Genomic DNA, 20,521 nt, shown 5'->3' on the forward strand with positions numbered 1-20,521 from the left:
TCAAGCCCCACATCAGGCTCTTGGCTGATGGCATGGAGCCTGCTTGTGATTCTGTCTCTCCTTCTCTGCCCCTCCCCCACTTGTGTGTGCTCACTCGTGCTCTCTCTCTCTCTCTCTCTCTCTTTCTCAAAATAAATAAATAAACTTAAAATAAATGGAAACCTGTGCTGCTGGGCAGCACTAGTATGAATTAAACTTTTGAGGATTATTGTTATTATGGACATTGATGTTATTTTCTTCTGTGTGCTGAAGAGAACTGTGATTCCTTCATGCCAGTGCATGGCTAGTCCTTGGTAAAATATATATATTTCTGGGCCTCATCCCAAAGAAATCCTGATTCTACAGGTTTGGAATGGAACGCAAGTACATGCATTGAACAAGGGCCCCAAGGGATTCTGATGTGGGGCCGGATTTGGGAACCATTGGTCTAGAGCAGTGTTTTTCAACTTGCCAATTATTACCTACTGCACAGGAAATCAATTTAATGGGTAGTGACTTGCATTAAAAAACAAACAAAAAAGAATGGAATAGGAAAAAACCCAGCGTGCACTGTATACAATAAGGGTACGTATTGCTTCATGAAATGTTTGTTGTATACTTACATATATAATGCAGTAATATATGCATGTCAAATGTATTTCGTGCTATAGGTCATGGTAAAAAAATGCTTGAAACCCACTAGAGAATATTATTTTCCATTTGGAGATACTAGTGTCCAGAGAAATAATCTGTCAAGTCCCAGCACAGACAAGAAGAAATGACCAGCAAGAGAATGGAGGAAGATGCATTTCTCTTTTCTCCCCATCCATCCTGTGCTACTCTTGGGTCAACAGAGTTGGGTGTCCTGTCATTAGACTGCATTTTAATACCATGTAATGTCCCTGGCCTGAGATGTAAGGGCAAGTTAGTGTATTGCTACAGGTATCAGGCTAATTGCATTGACCCCATTAGGCAGAAAATGTATCTGGGTTTATTGGGGGTATTCAGTTCCTCTTGGTCAGTGAGCGCTTTTGTACACATACTTCGCTCTTTTCCTTCTCCCAGACTTTGATATTTATTTTAGCTTTTGAGCCTCTTTTGTTGCCTTTGCAAAATCCAGTAATAAACGTGACACTGTTCCAATGCACATCAACCTGCATCCGTGTCTTTTGACTCTCCACTTGGTATGTTGAGGATATTAGCACTTCTAAACCTTTCACCCACAGGCTCCGTCTGAGGGATGCAGTCACTCCTGGGCTCCAGCCCATTGTGGTCCCATAGCGAAGAAGGCAACTTGTCAGCACGGCTTTCTCAGACCATCGTCTGGAAACCATAGGCTGCTGCCTACTCCCACGCCCCTACCACTACTCCTTCAGAACCCCCATCTCCTTTATGTTTTACCCATGGTGCTTATCACAACCTAACATACGATATTGTAAAAAAATAAATGCATGAGAAAAATAGCCCCATGGGTCCAGATTCTTTTCAGAAAGAATTGGAAATCAAATGTGAAATCTTCCAAATTTTTTTTTATTTTAATATTTATTAATTTTTGAGAGACAGGGTGTGAGCAGGGGAGGGGCACAGAGAGAGAGGGAGACGCAGAATCTGAAGCCGATTCCAGGCTCTGAGCGGTCAGCACAGAGCCCGATGTGGGGCTCGAACTCACAAACCGTGAGATCATGACCTGAGGCAAAGTCAGATGCTCAATCGACTGAGCTGCCCAGCCTCTTGCAAATGTTTACATGTTGCTAGATCTTCTGATTTTTCTGGAAAGCCTGGAAATCCAAACATTGATGCGAAACCTTCAGAGGTTTAAATGACGGTTACTGGATCAAAAAACATTAAACACATTTAGGCCAAAGGAATATGTCTGTGGCCCAGATTAGGTCCGTGGATCTCCGGTTTGTGACCTCTGTCATAGATTGGTGAACCGACCATTGGGCTGTATGAAGCCCTGAAGATTGTTATTTTCTATTGAGGAAGGGCAGGTCAGGTTAGGTACTTCCCCCCAGAGTCACACACTAGCTTGTGGCAGAACTGGACCTTGAGCCCAGCTTTCTTGCCTCCTACTGCTGTCTCTTATTCATCCCACTGCCTGCTAGGCTGCGTCCCTTCTACTGAGGGTTGAGCTAATCTGCCCCATTCAGTCCCCGGTGCTCTCCTCACAAAGGACGTAAAGAGAGTCATCACCACCCATCTGATAAGCCCCAGGCACTTCTTACCACAGAGTGTATGAATTTACCTGCCTTCCCAATCTCAAGCGTGGATATTGCCTCTTGGTGTTCTTTATTGCTTTTGCTCCGGTGATAGAATCAAGACAAGGTCTTTACAGGAGTGTTATTAGCATTGCGCCCAGCCAGCAATGCTTTGGGGTAGAATCAGTGTGGTCTAGTGCCAAGAATCTGGGGCTCAGAGTCCAGAGGGTGGGGCTCAGCATGCCCTGAGACAACTTACTTAACCTCCCGGGCCCTCAGTCTCTTTCACGGTAAAACTGAGAGGAATAAAATTTGCTTTTCTTATCTCTCAAGGCTGCTGTGAGGTTAAACCAAGACAATATGTATGAGCACTCTTTGAAAAGAGAACATTTTACAGCGGTGAGTGCACAGCATCATCAGGAAATCGTCAGAATAATTACTGAGCACCTACTATGCACAAGCCAGTGCACCATTCATCCAGGGTACACCAAGGACGTGAAGGCCTAGCTACCTTCCCTGAGTTACAGTCTAGCTGAGACAAAGGGACACATGTGAGCGGAAAGAGAGCCAGCCAGCACTGCAAAGCCAGTGGTGACGGGGCCTGAATGAAATGTACAGACTGTACAACGAGAGACACTATGGTGGACAGGGCAGATCATGGAATGGTCCGCATGGAGTGGAGGGTTCGAGTAGTGCCTGGCAGAAGATTGCCTTTCCAGCTTCTCCAACATGGCTGGAAGACAGAAGCATGCCTTTCATGAAACCAAATCACAGCCCAAGTGGGACAGTGGGCGTGGGTCCTAACACGACGGGAGGGCCTTGTATTGTAAAATGGTCCTAACACCTCACAGGGCTGTTCTGAGCATTCAGGGTGGTGATGTGTTTTATGTATGTATGCGTTTGATTTATTTTATTAAAAAGGTTTGTAACTTTATTTATTTTGAGAGAGAGACAGTGGGTGGGGCAGAGAGAGAGGGAGAGAGAGAGAATCCCAAGCAGGTTAACCTCTGCACTGTTAGCACGGAGCCCGATGTGGGGTTTGAACTCATGGACCGTGAGATCATGACCTGCACCGAAACCAAGAGTCAGATGCTTAACTGACTGAGCCACCCAGGCGCCCCTCCGCCAAATTTATTAATGTTTATTTTTGAGAGAAAGCGAGCGAGTGAGCGCACGCTAGTGGGGGAGGAGTGGAGGGGGGGCGGGGGGGGGACAGAGGATCCGAAGGGGGCTCTGCACTCACAGCAGAGAGCCTGATGTGGGGCTCAAACCCACGAACTGGGAGATCATGACCTGAGCCAAAGTCAAACACTTGACTGACTGGGCCACCCAGATGTCCCAAGGTGGCGATATGTTTTAAACATTTAGCATCGTCCGTGACGCAAGATGAGTACTGAAGACGTGTTAGCGGCCATTAGCTTCATCATCTGTTTTCATCTTCCAGGGAAGTCAGGGCGCTTGGGAGCCTGCCCGATACTAGTTGCAGTACCTTGGGCAAGTCAGATCACCTCCCTGTTTCTCACTTTCCCGGGCTGTCCTATGGGAACGGTCCTAGTGCCAACTGAAGAGGGCTGCCCTAGGACTGACTGAATGAGTCCAAGTGAAGTGCTCATCACAGAGCCTGGCACAGGGTAAGCACACGATACATGCCAGCTGCTGCACCTCCTATGGGCTGGTGATCGTCCACGTGATAAGACCGCATCACAAAAGCCTGGGAAACATAAAACCGTGAAAGCACCCCCAAATCGTACTACTAAGACACAAGTCCTTGTTATTACTTGGAGATCCAGGTCTGAAAGCTGAAATTTTTCCTGTTGAGAAAACCAAGACTGAGGAGAAACGGCAGGGATTTGGGATGCAGTGGTCACTGAGGGAACCATTTCCTGAGCACCTCCTCTGTGCTAGCCAGTGCAGGCAGGACCTCACGGGGTTGATCTTTGCGTCTACCCCTGAAGGAGGTGAGGGAGCCAGCCATGCATGTATATCAGGGAGGAGCAGTCCGGGCAGAGAGAACAGGAAGAGCAAAGTTCCTGATTTAGGAGCATGCCTGGCATTTACGAAACAGCCAGGACGGACGCCTGGGTGGCTCAGTCGGTTGAGCGTCTGTCCAACTCTTGATTTCGGCTCAGGTCATGGTCCCAGGGTTGTGGGACCAAGCCCAGAGTTGGGCTCTGCATTGAGCGTGGAGCCTTCCGAGGATTCTCTCTCTCTCTCTCTCTCTCTCTCTCTCTCTCTCTCTCTCTCTCTCTCCTTCTGCCCCTTCCCCCGCTCATGTTCTCTTTAAAAAATAAAAAAATGAAATGAAATAATGAAATGAAATGAAATGAAATGAAATAAAATAAAATATAGCTGGGAAGCCCTGTAGCAGGAATGGAGCGAACAAGGAGAAGGGTAATAGGATAGGAGGTCAGAGAAGTCACAGGGGCCGCTGGTTTAGGGCTTTGTGGGCCTTTGTGATGATTCCCATCTTACAGGGGGTGAGATGGAAAGCCAAAGATCTTGTCCAGGGAGGGACAGGATCTGACTTACGTCAGCCGTTTGGCCCTCCTAGAAGCAATGGGTTTTGCCCACCAAAGGCCTTGAATGATAATAAGCAAGAGACGGTAAACTGTTAGCTCGGATTATGTGGTGGGTCAACTGAAACCCCCAGATCTTTTTTGAATCGTTTGTTTGTTTTTACGCGAGCTGCTGCCTCACAGAATGGACTCTTAAACTTTTAATTGAGGATGTTTACTTTATCTTACAAATTTTACCTTTCTTTTTTTTTAAATTTTAGCTCACTGTTCCAGCCCATCTGAGCTCACTTTGAACCTCAGTTCTGTTCTTCAACGTATTTGAGATCCCTGCGAGCCTCAGGTTGTCTTCAGACGTGGTAAGTGTATTTTCTGTGTCATCTAAGTTACTAATAAAACTGGGAAAGCCTCGTGGCCTTTGGAGACTCGTTGGTTGCCACCTATGCTTTGGTTAAAATTCTTCCATCAATTGCCGATCCCTTTGACTTACTTGTGTTATAATCTGGTTAAGAAAGACATCGTTGTCTTGTATTAGTGCATTCACGAGAAAGTTACAAGAGATCATTTCAGACGCTTTGCTGAATCCAAGATATGTTGTCCTTATAAAAGGCAGGATGGATAAAGGTTGATGGCACCTTTGGATGTGTAAAATGGAAACTATTATGGTTTCTTTTCAACTCTAAAAGTAGCATTGGCTTGTTGCACAGGTAAATGGCATACCAAAGTGTGTGAATTAAAAAATGAAAGTCCCTCCGTAATTCTTTGTGCCAATACCCTACCAGATAACTGTGGTTAACGATTTTGTGCAGATGTGAACACAGATCTGTGATTGAACTGGGGTCATACTGTAGAGAATGTTGCGGGACCGGCTTTTTTTCACTTAACAATCTTTTGGAAACATCTTTCCTTGTCAGAACCTATAGTTTGACTTCATCCTTTTGGACGACAACCTAGCGTTCTGTTCTGGGGATGCGTCTCAATTTATCTCATCAGTCCCACATGGATGGACATTTACATCATTGACAAATTTTTGCCATCATAAGGAGTGTTGCATGGTGAACATTCTTTGCTGGCTTTCAGTGTTGTGTTGGGTGCTGGTTTCTGGATCCTCTGGATGCCATGTCCCTTTTGGATCTTGTTGTCAATGTTCTAAATTCCAAAGGCTACTTTCTACCAAAGAAAGAACTAAACGGGGTCCTGCCAACTCCCTACTCGTCATGGTTTGAGTTTGAAAATCTATATCTTGTCTGCCCTTGGAGTGGGGGTAAAACTGTTGGCGCTCTCAGAGACCTTCGGAGGACCGAGGCACCCCAAGACCAAATGCTGAGTGACAGACAGTCTCGAAGGGAGGCTCAGCCTCTGGCTGGCACAGGCGAGGTGGTTAAGAGCAAAAAGGGGAAGGAGAACTGCCTTGCCATTGAGGCATTGTTGCCCATCGGACACCCTCAGCTCTGGAAAGTAGGGCCACTTACTGAACCTCAATAAGCCCCTCCTTTCTCATCTTGACACCTTTCTTCCTCCATGGGGTCTCCCTCCATGCACGTGTGTACCTCCTACCTACTCTGAATTTCTAGAACACTTTAAGAGTGTGGGATTGAGAGTCAATGCTGTGTTTGAATATCAAAGCTATACCTGCCTGGCTCTGTGATCTTGGATGGGTCACTTATCCTTGCTGGGCCTACTTATCCTCATCTGTGGAATGAAGGTATACCTATATAAGATACTTCAGAACGCCAAACCCAGTGCCTGGGCTGATACGAAGCACTTCATGTTAGCTGCTATCACCATCATCATCACCATTATGGCTGATCATATTACCTACTCCACAGAGTTGTGAAGATTCAGTGAGAATATACGTAAAACACCCAACTCAGGGCTCAGTATAAATTGAGTGCTAAATAAATGATAGCAGTTATTGATTGTATTTATATCTCCCTTCGGATACTTACCTCATTATGTCTTATGTTACTTCTATTTGTGATCATGTCTTGATCTCTTCCTCTAGTTTGTAAGTTCCCACGAGAGCGAAGGTCTCTTTCTGTCTCTTCCCTCTCTCTTCTCCTCTACCCAGAAAGCATAAAAGACCCAGTGCTGAGGATTAGTAGTGGGGCTCTTTAAAATTTACATGACTGAACATTGCCATCACTTATTCTAAGCCCCTCTGTCAGGGTATTGTTTTATGGTTACAAAGCATCTCTCCTTTTAACTGATCAACAGAGCCTTTCCCCTAGGGCGGGTCATGGCATACATGTTCCAACCACTGACCCGCTGATCACAGAATTACCAATGTGTAGTATCTTAGCTTTGGCAAGTTTTCCAGAAAACAGTGGCCTTGGGTGTATGTTCATCTGAGCAGATTGGATTCGCATAGCACTCTCAGGCTTCTGCTCTCCAGACGGAAAAGAATCTTAGGCACCCGTCTAGTCCAGGCCACCACCAAGTTCCCTTTAGACTACCACAATGTAGTCTTCTAGGTGGTTTCCGCATTTTCACCCACGCCCTCCACATAGCAGCAAGAGCAGTCTTTAGAAAATACAGTTAGGGGCACCTGGGTGGCTCGGTTGGTGAAGCGTCTGACTCTGGATTTTGGCTCAGGTCATGATCTCACCACTAGTTAGTTCGAACCCCCGCATCGGGCTCTACACTGACAACTCAGAGCCTGCTTGGTATTCTGTCTCCCTCTCTCTCTGCCCCTCCCAAGCTTGCTCTCTATATCTCTCTCAAAATAAATAAAAATAAACTTTAAAAAAAAAGAAAATAGGAAATCAGATCACATCATTCACCTCCTCAAAACCTTTCAATGCTCCAGTCCTCATGTAGACTCAAGTCCAGTCTTTCCAAGGTCAACAAGGCCCTGCATAATCTGGCCCCTGCATATCTCCAAACTCATGTTGTTTCACTCTTCCCCTTGCCCGCTCTGCATCACCGACATTGGTCTATCTGTTGTGAGAATACACCAAGCTTATTCCTGCTTCGGTGCTTTTGTTCTCTTTCTGCCTGCCACCAGGAATTGGATCCCACCCATGCCCCAACTTTCCCATGCTTCCCTTTGTCTTTCAAGTTTCAACTTAGATGATACCATCTCAGAATGGTATCATTCATTTAGGCCTTCCACGTATACCCTATGTCAAGTAGCTTCCCATTGGTTCATGTGCCCCCTTGTTGATCTCCATTGCATTGGTTCTCAGTCCCTCACCTCACCTTAAGAATCACCCAGAGAGGGGTGCCTAGACTTAGGCCGACGTCAGCTCAGGTCATGATCTCGTGGTTCATGGGTTCGAGTCCCGTGTCGGGCTCTGTGCCTCGGAGCCTGGAGCCTGCTTCAGATTCTGTGCCTCCCACTCTCTCTTCCCTCCCTTGCTTGCACTCTCTCTCTTTCTCTCTCAAAAATAATTAAACATAAAAAAATTGCCCTGAGAATATGAAAGAAATGGCCGGGCCCCTTCCAGACCAAGGAAATCAGAATCTCCCAAGATGAGGCCCAGGTCATCCGTATTATTAAATGTTCCCCTGGTAATTCTAATGTGTAGGCAAGGTTGGCAGCCTCCATCGTAATGTATCAGTTCTTTTATTTTCTTCTTAGTACTTATCACAAGATGTGTAATTACTTTCATTCATTCATTTGAAAAGTATTTATTGAGCTCCTACTGTGTGCCCGGCTCCACTCAAAACACAGGGATTAAAATAGTAAACACAAAAAACACAAATTCTAACCTTTATGAAACTTCCATTCTAGTGAGGAAGACAAACAATAAATAAGATCAGCAAATATACATAGTTATATAGCTTTATGTATACATACATATGTATATAGCTTTATATATATGTGTGTGTAGATACGTATATACATATGTTTGTGTGTATATACATATATACATATATGTGTGTGTAGATACGTATATACGTATGTATGTGTGTATATACATATGTGTATATACGTATACACACACACACACACACACACACACACATATATATAGTATTGTGTGCTAAATGTTTGTATTATCCCCTGCAAATTCATATGTTGAAAACTTAACCTCCAATGTGATAATATTTGAAGATGGGGCCTTTGAGAGGCAATTAGGGTTAGATGAGCTCATAAGGGTAGGACGCTGGTCTGATGAGATTAATTCCCCTATAAGAAGAGAGACCAGAGAGAGTTGTTCTCTTCCCCATTCCACCCCTTGACATGCACACACGCACACACACACACGAAGAGGCCATGTGAGCGTACAGCAAGATGGCATCCATCTGCAAGGCAAGAGAAGGACCTGAGAATGAAACCCACCTTTCTGATAACTTGACCTTGGACTTGCCAACCTCCAGAACTGTGAGAAATAAATTTCTGTTGTTTCGGCCAGCCAGTCTATGGTATTTTGTTATGGCAGCCTGAGCAGACTAAGACATAATTATGTGTTCGATTATGATAAGTGCTAAGGAGGAAAAATAAAGCATACAACGGAAATGTGATTTTTTTGGAGGGAAGGGAGAAAAGTTTTTGACACAGCGGCTTAAAAAGGTGAATCTTGAGTAAATATCTGAAAGAAGTGAGAGATCTAGCTCTGTAGCTCTCTGAATATAGAGCATTCAAGGCACAGAAGAGTAAGTACAAAGGCCCTGAGGCTGGATTATACCTGGTGTGTTTGAGGAACAGCAAGGGGGCCAGTATGGCTGAAGAGTTGAGAACAAGGGGCAGAGTGCATAGGAGATAAATTCAGAGAAGTAATAGAAGGAAGCAGATAATGTGGAACCTTAGAGATCATTGCGAGAGGTTTGGTGTTTACTCTGGGTAAGAGGGGTTATCCCCGGAGGACTTCTAGTAGAGAGTAGCATGATCTGACTTAGATTTTAATAGGCTAACTCTACTTGCCATAGAGAGCTCAAGGAGGAAAAGGGTGGTGGCAGCTAAACCAGCGAGGAGGCCGCTGCGATAACCAGGATGAGAGACAATGGTGGCTTGGAGAAGGGTGGTAGAAATGGCAGCACCGTGAGAACCCCTGAGAAATGGTCAAAATCTGCATGTATTTTGAGAGTTAGGGTGTGCAGGGCTTGCTGACAGACTGTGTGCTGGGCATGGGACACAGTGCACAGTCAAGGAAGACACCATGGTGTTGGCTTGAGCATGCAGAAGAATGGGCTTAGTTTTGAACTTGATCAACTTGAAGTGCTTGTTAGACCTTCAACTGGAGATGTCAAGTAGAGAGGTAGATGTACAATCCTGGAATTTATAGGTCCTGCCGGGAGATAGAACTTTGGAAGCCACGCGATTGGATGAAACCACTTAGAGGGTAAGCTGAGGGTAGAAAAGAAAAGAAGCCCAGAAGCCTGAGACCTCAAACACTCCAAAGTTTGGAGGTTGAGTCGAGGAGCAGGAAGCAAAGGGGACTGAGCGGAAACAGGCTGAGCAGGAGGAAGAAAACCAAGAGAATGTGGTTTCCTGGAATCCAAGACAAGAAAGTTATTCCAGGAGAGAGTGGCCACTGAATGCTGGACACTGCCGAGGGCTTGAGTATGAGGGCGACAGAGAAAAAAAAACCACTGGATTTTGCAACATGTAGGTCACTGGCGATCTTGGTCAGAACAGTGATGAGAGGGAGTTCCAGAAAGAAGGGAAGGAGAGAACTTGGAGACAATGAGCATAAACAATTGCGCCCAAGGTTTTTGTGCTAAGAGGAGGACAGAGCTGGGGCAGTAGCAGTATCTGAGGGGAGATTAGCATTTTTTTAAAATATGAAATTTATTGTCAAATTGGTTTCCATACAACACCCAGTGCTCATCCCAACAGGTGCCTTCCTCGATGCCCATCACCCACCCTCCCCTCCCTCCCACCTCCCATCAACCCTCAGTTTATTCTCAGTTTTTAAGAGTCTCTTATGGTTTGCCTCCTTCCCTCTCTAACCTTTTTTTTCTTCCTTCCCCTCCCCCATGGTCTTCTGTTAAGTTTCTCAGGATCCACAGAAGAGTGAAAACATATGGTATCTGTCTTTGTATGAGTTATTTCACTTAGCACAACACTCTCCATTTCCATGCACGTGGCTACAAAAGGCCAGATTTCATTCTTTCTCATTGCCACGTAGTATTCCATTGTGTATATAAAGCACATCTTCTTTATCCATTCATCAGTTGATGGACATTTGGAGATGAGCATTTGAGACAGGGTTTAATTAATTTGGAGGATGGGAGAAATAATATTTGAATGACAATGACCCAGGCTCCCAGATAAGAATGTAAGCTGCTTGAGGGCAGGGACTTTGTCTTGGGCATCCCCATCACCTTACACGGTTCCCAGCACAGAGTAGGCACTCAACAAATGTTGTTGAGTACTTGAATGGTGAAATGAATGAAGACCTAGGTGGAAGTAAATATCAAAGAGTTGAGCGGCAGGATAAAGCAGCAGATGAATTGAGCGGCACCCTGGCTTTTCATTCCAGTCATTCCTGCCACACTCCTGGCCCGCCAAGCTCACCCCTGGGCCAGACAACTCAAGCACGGTTCAGTGTGGCACGACTCTCTTCGCCAAGAGGGCACGCTATGTCTCTGTAGTCATGTGTTCCAGGGAGAAGACAGGTGTTGGGACTGTAAGAAATAGGCGTGGCCACACGAGACGGCAGTGCCCGGCAGGAGCCACTCCGAGCCATCACCACCCTCTGGGCGTGGTATGTCTGTGGCATGGGGCGCATGTGAGACACGTGCCACACTGGCATCGTAGCCCACCCTTGCTGACCGGGGGGTACTTGATAACCTCCTGAAGCTCAGGCCAAAGAGTCGCTGAACACAGAGTCCACAAAGAAGAAGCCGGTGACCCAGCTATTGCATATAGAAGACACTCGCCAACTTTTGGATGAATGAACCCTTGGGGACTCTGGGAATTGACGCAAGGGTGAGGAAAGAATGCTTCCTTTGCCATGCCTTCCCGGCCATCGCACCTTATGCCCAGACACAGCTCCGTGCGGGGACATGGTCAGCTTGCAGGTGCACATCCTGGACTTGGAGGAGGATACAGGGCAACCCCCATAGTTACTTGGCAGCAGCCTGAGACACACCTTTTCCAGCTCCTCACCTTGCACCCAGAGGCTCCACCATTGTGTTTAGTCTTGAGTCCAGAAAGTTCTCAGCAAGCAGCATCTACCTAATACCTGATCTGGATGACATCTTGTGTATTTTCTCATAGCTGTCGTTCTGTCTCACTACAGAATCACATTCTGCGTGGTTCTCACTTATAGCATCAGTGTGCTCTTTGAAAACTGTAAAAACAGGGGCGCCCGGGGTGGCTCAGTCGGTTCAGCGTCTGACTTCACCTCAGGTCATGGTCTCATGGTTCGTGAGTTCAAGTGCCGCGTCGGGCTCTGTGCTGACAGCTCAGAACCTGGAGCCTGCTTCGGATTCTGTGTCTCCCTGTGTCTGCTCCTCCCCTGTTTTTGCTCTGTCTCTGTGTCTCTCAAAAATAAATAAACGTTAAAAAAAGAAATCTTCAAAATGTGAAACAGATAATATCATTCCTTGGCTTAAAAGCCTCCAGCAACTTCCCATCACACTGCGAATTGAGTCCAACTTTCTTCCTCGGCCACCAGGACCTGGCAGAATCCAGCCTTTGGCTGTGTCTTTAGCGTCGTTGCATTCTCCTCCTCCCCCGCCCCTGTAAAACCCACGGAGAAGGCTCTGGAGCCCTGACAGCGTTCTGTTTTTGGTACATCTGGTAGGCTGACTTGGGTGCTTGCCCCTGCTACAGTGATACTTCCCTAGGAAAACGCCTTCCACCATCCAAACAACCATCCCAGAAGCCTTTGTTGACACAAGGTAGAAGCCGCCCGTGGTTGTCAGTCTACCTGCTGTTCCAGGGATACTTGGTGTGTAATCTTAGCACCATGTCTCTCAGTCGTACTGTAAGATCGTAGAAGGTTGACAGGGTCCCAGACACCACCCAGCACCAAGAAGCATGGGAGGCTCAGAGGCAAACCGAAGCCCAGATTCTCATTCTGTGACTGCTGGCATTTGGTGAGACAACACTGTATGTGTAGGGGAGGACAGGAACAGCGCTGGGCTGGAAAACATGAACTACTTACTCCAGCTCTCTTGCTCACGAGCTGGGAGACCTGAGATAAATCCTTTGCATTCTCTGAGCTTCGATTTCCTTATCAGTCAATGAAAGTAATAGTCTCTGCCCCTAAGGCGTTGCTTTGAATACCTTGAGATGATTTATTGGATAGTGTTCTGGAAGGTAGAGCAATTTGCATAATGCCTGTTGAGTGCTTACCGTATTTCAGATACTGCTCTAAGCGCCTCACATGTATTCGCTCCACATCAGTCTTCAGACAAAGCCCCCATGTGTTAATATTAAAAGTATCTCCACTTTAAGGATGAGAAAAATGAGGCACAGAGAAGTTAAGAGACTTGTTCACACTGTGTACCTGGTAAGCGGCAGAGCCAGATCGTGAATCCGGTAGTCTGGCTCCAGAGCCTCCGGATTGAGCCACTTAACTTACGTATGTAGGGTAATGGGTTTTATCTGCGCCACGTCTTAGTCTGTCCCTGCTACTATAACAGAATACCATAGACTGGGTGGCTTATAAACAACAGAAACCTATTTTTTGCAGTTGTGGAGGCTTGGAAGGTCCAAGATCCCCGGGCTGGCAGATTCAGTGTCTGGTGAGGATCTCTCCCCGGTTCATACATGGTCATCTTCTCACTATAACGTCACATGGCAGAAGGGGAGGGGGGAAGAAACTCTGTGGGATGTCTTTTATAGGGGCGATGATCCCATTCATGAGGGCCCAGCTTCGTGACCGGATCACCTTCCAAAGGCATCACATCCAAATACCATCACATTGGGGATTAGGTTTCAACCCAGGAATTTGGGGTGGATACAAATGTTCAGTCTATAGCAGGAAGGGAGGGTAGTATTTTTCAAGTTAAAAAAAAAATCACCATCATTTTGTCCAAGTGTTCTACCATGTGGCCCACATGCTACTTGGGTTCCTTTGCCTGTCACTGTTTAGTTTTGCGGCAGGGGACCCTTACCCTACCTCATCCGTCTTACTTCCCCCTTCCTCAAAGCCCCACGAGGTGCCAGCATACGTGATATTCCACAAAACATAATTTTCCCGTGTCCAGAAAGGAGTGTGGGCTCGTAGTGGTCTGGTCCCTTTGTGTCTTCACAAATCCTGAGCACTTCTATGTGTTAGGCCCCGTTCTAGTGAACTGGAGATACCAGAGCGGTGAAACAATTAAACAGCCCCAGCCGCCATGACTTCTCTTCTGCAGTATGTTTGGCCCGATGCATGATCTTGATCTCACCGTGAGATAGCACCAGACAAACTTTGAAGGAGACTATCACATAATTGGCCTGCACTTGTCAAATTGTAAAAGTTAGGAAAGCCAAAGGCCGGGGAACTGTCACAGATTAGAAGATGCTAAGGAAACACGACAACAAATACAATATGAGCTCCTGGATTGGCTCCTGGCAGAGAAAAAGGACATTAGTGAGAAAGTGGGGAACATTTGAATAAGGTCCGCAGATTAGTTAATAGTGTTGTATCACTGTTAATTTCCTGGCTTCAATACTTTTACCATTATTATGTGAGTTGTTAATATTAGTGGAAGCTGGGTGAAAGGTTTACGGCAACTCTCCGTGTTAGGTTTACAACTTTCCTGTAAAGTCTAACAGTATTTCAGGCAGTTTGAAAGCAAGCTGGCAGGCCTAGAAATGGTAAACGCCAGAAGGACATGGGCAGGACACTGACAGTGTCCGTTGCGCTGCCTGAATCTCAGCTTCCTTGTCTGCCAATTAGACCCAATAATTATGTACTATTACTTATTCTTCGTATTAAAGAACTTGCATGGGAACCTGTTTTTGAAGTATTATAGAAATATAAACTCTAAATATCCAGTTTCTTGATAGAAGCTACGAAAGAAATAAAAAGATCATCACTCCATCTCCAGAAAACAAAATTTAATAAAAGTGTTTCAAAATAGAAAGTTTAAAGCCCCTGCCTTCCTGGGGCTTACCTTTTGGGAGGGAAGTGGGGAGAGAGACAGAGAGAGAGAGAGAGGGAGAGGGAGTGAGAGGGAGAGGGAGAGGGAGGGAGGGGGAGGGAGAGGGAGAGGGAGGGGGAGAGGGAGGGAGAGGGAGAGGGAGGGAGAGGGAGGGGGAGAGGGAGGGAGAGGGAAAGGGAGAGGGAGAGGGAGTTAATAAATAAAACAGTTAATTGTATCATATATTACAAGGCAGTGGGTGCCATGGAGAGAAATAAAGAAGGAAAGGCAGATAACGAGGAAGAGAGGGGTAGTTCTGGGATGGGATGGTCATGGAAGGCCTCACTGAGAAGATGGCATTTGAATAAAGACTTTAAAGAAGAGAGGAAGCAAGAGCCCCAAGAAGGAGCATACCATTCAGAAGGAAGGGCAAGTGCAAAGGCCCTGAGGCCGGACCAGTTTAAGGAACAGTAGGAAACCCAGTATAGCTACAGCAGAGTGAGCAAGGTCAGTGTGCCTCCTTCTGTGTTCTTAAAGATACCGGAAAGAAACTGGCCACAGGGGGAGGATCGGGGAGGGAAACAATAGACACTGAATAGAGGTTTCCAGCAGAGTCGCAGATGACAGAAACACAAAGGGAAGGGAAGAGCAAGGAAGTGAAGTCCCTGGAGTCTAGAATACCTGTCCAATTTCTGGTAAGGAACCAAATCGTTATTAAGCCCCGTAACAAGGTTCTGAGTCTCCCGTGCTTCATTCCCCTGCAATCATTGAATAATGATACTCCAATCATTGAGTTAATGCTGAGTGTGGTGGTAATACCGCAGCGTGAGACATCTTTACGATTTCGCCTTAATGAGAAGTATAATTGATAGCATAGAGGGGTGGGCTGATTTTTCTTGGGCTGCTATGTGGGGTTGATGAAAAATCCAGAACGTCTTTCTGGTTTGGTTGATTTTTATTATCAAAAGTCCTCAAGTAGGGGCGCCTCGGCGGCTCAGTCGGTTGAGCGTCTGACTCTTGATTTCCGCTCAGGTCATGATCCCAGGGTCGTGGGATTGAGCCCCGTGTCAAGCTCCGTGCTGAGCCTGTTTAAGATTCTCTCTCTCTGCCCCTCCCCAGCCCTCGTGCTCTCTCTCTCTCTCTCTCAAAAAAAAAAAAAAAAAAAAAAGAAAGAAAGAAAGAAAAAAGAAAAAAGAAAAATATCCTCAAGTCATTCGGTTAGTGTCATTTGGACGTCTGGGGCCCGGGAGCGTATGCACTTGAACAGAATGCAGGCAAAGATGCCCCGCAGGAAGCAGCCCCCTAGTCTGATGTGTGCCTACAAAAGACAGGCGGAGTACCAAAGGGGTTCCCCGGAGGCTCCTCAGCTGGCAGCCATGGCCCACGATGCTTTCTCTTCCAACTGTGGAGGAGCAGGAATGCACACAGGGAAAGCCAGCCTGCTCCACGGCAGGCTTCTAGACAGCAGTGGAGTTTCTGGAACATGTGAAGCCAACCAAAGCCACAGGTGTGCTGGCCTTGTCCTTACAGCGTTACGAACACTGGGTGAGAAGACTCGGTGGATAGTACTCTACAAAGTGTAAGACACATTGCATATGTGCAAGATGTTACTGCTACTGTTCTTAGGTCCCTTGGGGAGGTATAAAGAAAGGAAGCCTACAGCTCCAGTGCTCTCTGGTCCCCTACTTGTCTAGCGTTATAGAGGGACCATTACCTTCCTTTTAGAAGCAACAGCTACCATCTTGAGCATTTAATCTGTGCCGGGCACTATGGTAAATGCCTTGCATGCATGCTCTCAGTCAGTCTTCACAGCAACCCCATGTAAGAGGTACTGTTTTTCTGTTTAAAGGGCCCCTGGGTGGCTCAGTGAGTTAAGTCCGACTTCGGCTCAGGTCACGATCTCACAGTACGTGGGTTCAAGCCCCGCATCCGTCTCTGTGCTGACAGCTCGGAGCCTGGAGCCTACTTCGGATTCTGTGTCTCCCTCTCTCTCTGCCCCTCCCCCGCTCGTGCTCTGTCTCTTCGTCCAAAATAAACATTAAAAAAATAATAAAAAATGAAAACCACTGGTCTAGACAGAAAGGCAAGGCGCCAAGTGCTGCAGACGTCAGGCTGCGTCCGGAGCATCAGCTCGCACACTGCAAAGGGTAGTCTTCATAGGGAAAGCATAAGACAAGGACTGTGGCTCTTGAGCCACACCTGCATAGCAGTGTCACCTTCAAACACTCATGACAGTGACGGATGGACAGACACAGACTGGGAGGGAGAGTGGAGCCAGCACTCATTCATCCGCACGTGCATCGGAGATAATGCATTTTGGCCAACTCGGCAGTTCGGGAGACACGTCGGCTTCTCTGCTTGCTGCTGTGGAGGGTGCATCCCTGCCCTTGGGCAAACAAACCCCCGTGCAAGGTTGGAGAACCTCCGAGTTGGGAAGGAGCTTACCTACCCCTTCACCCACCATCTACTACATCCCTGGTGATGCACCTGTCTGGCACTCTTTTGGCTTCAGCATTACAGGGCCACCGTGATAGTGAGCTTGGCTTCCTGTAAGACAGGGTGGAGGCAGATAGGAGGAGGAAACACGTGGACAGGTGACTACAATAATAAAAAGTAGTAGTAGAAGCACTACAGCCAGTGAGTGAGAAGGAATGAGTCTTAGCCCTAGGAAGTCAAGACTTCATTGGGCAGACACAGTGGAGGAGGAAAAGAGGCTTGTCGCCCTATTTCCATGAACAAGAGCACAGAGGCACCAAACACGCAGGACAAATTCGATGAAACATATTTCGACAGGCCTAGCCAAGAGGACATGCTCAGGAGTGAGGCTTTTTACTAGCTGCCTGACCTTGGGCAAGTTACTGAATACGTCTCAGCGTCTATTCCTCCGTGCTTGGAAAATGAAAGTAATACACATCATCGGGTTGCGGGAGGGAGTAAATGAGATAATGATAGGAAGTAGCTAACACAGTGTCTAGCACATAGCAAGCGCTCCAAAACATAGGTGGCTACTTTGCTTTATATATAATAGCTAACAGGATGGATTTGCCTGGAGCACTGGATGCAGGGCTAGGAGCAGTGGAGGTAATGTTCGGTAGCAGGTTGTGGCAAGGGCTCTGAACGCCAAACTAAGGATTGGGGGCTTTTATTCTGAAGGCAGGGGATATGTGTATTTGGAGGATGGATTGGAGCAGGGGGATAAGGAAGAGGGGGAGTCACGGAGCTATTGGTTGGAGTAAGACTGAAGTTCAGAGTGGGGATATTTGAGTCAGCGTATGGCTGAACTCCTCTATTACATATAAACCTGAGTTGAGGTTGACAGAGGCTGACATATGTGTCTATATGGGTGCCTATGTATATATTAAACGTATATGTTTAAAATGTACAGATGTGTACAACGTATGTATGTATATATACTATGTTTAATATACATATTAAATAACTAGAAAAAAGAAAGTCAACAGTTGGAGAGGATATTAGCCAATTTTTAAATGGTTTTATTTATTTTTAAAAAAATTTTTAACATGTTTATTTATTTTTGAAGGAGACAGAGACAGAGTGCGAGCAGGGGAGGGTCAGAGAGAGAGGGAGACGCAGAACCTGAAGCAGGCTCCAGGCTCTGAGCTGTCAGCGCAGAGCCCGACGCGGGGCTCGAACCCACAGACCGCGAGATCATGACCTGAGCCAAAGTTGGATGCTCAACCGACTGAGCCACCCAGGCGCCCCTTAAATGGTTTTAATATGAAAGGCAATCCCTTTGTTAGCTTGAGTCCAACTATATGAAATATCATATTCTATGAAAACATTTCCCAAAGCTGGCCTTTTCATAAGGAAATTTGAGATCTGTGCAGTTCACACATACTTTATAAATTTAAGCACATTCTGTCTTACTGGCAGGGACAGAAATCTGTAATAAAACAAGGAGTCCTCTGATGAAAGACGATTAGAAATGGCAATGAGAGTGCACATGGGGTCCTAATTAAGGAATTTTCTAATGGTTGTCTAGGAATACAAGTACCCGCCATTTGGACTTTGGTGATAACTAGAGAATTCTTTAGTTCCTAATCAGGATGAACACACTTCAAAATGTTCTCGAGTCCTGGGCCAAAGGGAATGATCTCATTTGGCACATTACTGAGCTCTTGCAAAGAGGAAAGACACTAACCGCTCACAAATATTTTGCCATTGACTAACTGCAAAGATGCATCTGTTAAGGCAATCCATCTGAGTAGGCTCGTTCCCTGGAATATTAAAGAATATCAATACAAACTAAAAGCAAGTCGATTTGTCAGGCATTTACAAAGCCGCTTTGAAGCCGAACGATCCCCTTTCTGCCTTCACCTTTCTTCCAGGATGTATTCACCCACACATACAAATGTGGACCCAGCCTCCTCTGTTCGAGCCCACTCAAATAAAGCCGTCTTTTCTCTGGCGGCAGTGAAACAGATGTTTGGGTGCAGGAGGGACGGTGGCCTCGCTGTGTTCCACGCTGGGGAAACTGTTTTTGCAGCAAGCCGGCTAAATATCCTGAACTGTCTGTCGGTCAGCTCCCTCTCAGACCTGCCAGGCTTCCCCTTCGTCTGCTACCAGATGAAAACACAACAGATCCACTGAAGCAGTTAAACGGACCAGTTAGATTGACCCAGATTCTTTGAGGAAATGCAAAAAGCCTGCTGGCTCATGGGATTAGCTTTAGTTTTTCAGTCGCTCCCCATCTGCACGTTACCTTCTTGTCCACTACTGCCCCAGATGGTCACATCTGCTCACCTCAGCAGCCTGCCTGCCAAGCCAAGAGAATCCGAGAACAGTCTAGCTCTGGGAAAGCAATCGTCCGGCCCTGGAGAAACTTTGCGGCCAGACCAAAGGGAGATCTGGTGCTCACCTTTATTGATTGGCTGTATCCCTGGTGTTCTCCCACCATCCGCCCTCGCCCCTCTGCGGTCCGAGGTGACGTAGCCAACTTGTTAGATGAAGCTTTGTGGAGAACGCAGCGCTGTGCATATACCATTCAAGCCTTCATTTTTCATAAAGAAAGAGGGACTGTGCTGAGCAGCTGTAGGGGAAATAGCAGGATGGAAAAATGAATGTTTTGTGTCCATTAAAGAGGTGGTGTCAGAAGGCCCGAGTGGCTAAGTCGGTTAAGTGTCCGACTCTTGATTTTGGCTCAGGTCGTGATTTCACAGTTCGTGAGTTCGAGCCCCACATGGGGCTCCAAGCTGACAGCGCGGAGCCTGCTTGAGATTCTCTTTCTCCCTCTCTCTCTCTGCCCCTCCCCTACTTGTACTCTCTCTCTCTCTCTCTCTCTCTCTCTCTCTCTGTCTCTCAATATAAATAAATAATAACTTAAAGGGAAGGCAGTGAGGAAAGGCACGGGGAACCTCATAGGCAGTTAGTGATGTCAGAACTCAGATTAAAGGAGACAGTGACCTACACAAAGTGCTCTCAGGGCTTACTCTGCTGCCGAGAATTCCTATCCCTCTGACATACAGGGCTCACAGAAAAAGCCTATACCACAGGGTTTTTTTTTTAGCCCCAGCTGCACATTAGAATCTCATGAAGAGGGGCTCCTGGGTGGCTCAGTCGGTTGAGCGTCCGACTTCAGCTCAGAAGTCTTGCTGTTTATGAGTTCGAGCCCCGCGTCTGGCTCTGTGCTACAGCTCAGAGCCTGGAGCCTGCTTCGGATTCTGTCTCTCTCTCTCTCTTTCTCTCTCTCTCTCTCTCTGCACCTCTCCCACTCACACTCTGTCCCTCTCTGTCTCTCTCAAAAATAAACATTAAAAAAAATTAAAAAAAAAAAGAATCTCATGGAGAGCCTAAAAGTGTATATGTACAGCCCCCTCCCTCAGAGGGTCTGTTGTAATT

General features: G+C 46.5%; 1 protein-coding gene across 6 annotated transcripts in view; it reads left to right on the forward strand.

Annotated features, from left to right (window-relative positions):
* The window catches only part of PAK3 (p21 (RAC1) activated kinase 3), a 252,318-nt gene that overhangs the window by 39,654 nt on the left and 192,143 nt on the right, over positions 1 to 20,521 (forward strand). For 3 of the 6 annotated variants that reach the window (XM_053201567.1, XM_053201562.1, XM_053201573.1), the window contains exon 2: positions 4,954 to 5,049. The gene's annotated coding sequence lies outside the window, so the exon portion shown is untranslated. Of the gene's footprint in view, positions 1 to 3,517; positions 3,809 to 4,953; positions 5,050 to 20,521 lie in introns of those variants that run through there. The other 3 variants (XM_053201568.1, XM_053201563.1, XM_053201564.1) reach the window with 2 other exon arrangements.

Source organism: Acinonyx jubatus, chromosome X (genome assembly GCF_027475565.1).
Source record: "Acinonyx jubatus isolate Ajub_Pintada_27869175 chromosome X, VMU_Ajub_asm_v1.0, whole genome shotgun sequence".
Classification (NCBI taxonomy): domain Eukaryota; kingdom Metazoa; phylum Chordata; class Mammalia; order Carnivora; family Felidae; genus Acinonyx; species Acinonyx jubatus.